A 1193-nucleotide genomic window follows, 5' to 3' on the forward strand; every position below is an offset into this window, starting at 1 on the left:
GATAGGAAGGCAACATCTTGTCTGCAGTGCATGCGTGTATTGCGGGGTGGGCTATCCCGAGTCTCGCAGGCGCTGAGCTCCCCCCGTAATTGTCTGTCACTACAAAGGTAGTCACTTTTTTCATTGCACACTAAAAAATGTTTCCTAACATTATTATTTGCAACGTTGCTAAGAATTTTCGAACTTCGTATTCCAAAGCAGAAAGTCTTTTCAAACTGTCAGAACACTGAAAAAACTAATTGTGCAACTGCTTAACATTTGTAAGTGTGTAACATAAAGTAGAATACTTGAAAGAGAAGCGACGCATAGATTCCGGTTTCGTTTCTTCTAATTAGCGACGATTTTAAACGAACCCATTAAGGTTTCGTCTACCCCACTGATGGGCTGAGCGTAACCGAATGCATCAGACACCTGTTGCACTATATAATACACGATACCGCCAACAATCAACACTGTACTGGGCGCTATCCGCGATTTTTTTTGGCCAAACCAAGGGTAGAACTACATCACTGCAAGTAAAGAACAGAGCGTTGCTGGCTCCGGGAGAGCCATTTCGTAAATCCAATTTGATCACTCGTGGGAAAGCGATCTTGAATGACGTCGCTCCTTTACAGTCTTTCACTGGGCGTTGGTATTAAGAGTGATCTTGGCCAAGATGACTAAAATTAAGCGATGTTTTCGTAAAACAGAGGCTTCTATATCACTCTTAATGAGCGATGCAAAACTAGGTCGCTCTATTTGGGTGATGTAGAAACACATCACTGAATTTGGGCGAATAAGATGACTCCGGCACGTTTACAGTGACGGCGTAAAATTCTAAAATAAACAATATATACAGCGACCCAAGCCTACTGGTGATACTCAACTAAACTTGCTGCGGTGCAACCACACCAACAACGAATAATTTACAAGCAGGTACTGGGTGTACAACTCTACAACCGATGATCAAGTTTCGATGACATACCAAGGCCACTAAGTTTCCATAACCGTAGGTTCGTGTAGCAGTTCATGCGACGTCATGTGTTGTTTTTTTTCATATATTCAACATCCGATAGAGATTAAAAATGTTATATTTTGCACAAAGAGAGGAAAGAGAGAAGCAAAAGGAGGGGTAGGGGGAGGGAGATAGACATAGAGCGAAAGGGAGGGAGGAAGGGAGGTAGGCAGAGAGGGAGGGAGCGAGGGAGGGAGGG

This window comes from Frankliniella occidentalis, unplaced genomic scaffold, assembly GCF_000697945.3.
Source record: "Frankliniella occidentalis isolate FOCC.00 unplaced genomic scaffold, Focc_3.1 Scaffold7, whole genome shotgun sequence".
NCBI classification, from domain to species: Eukaryota; Metazoa; Arthropoda; class Insecta; order Thysanoptera; family Thripidae; genus Frankliniella; species Frankliniella occidentalis.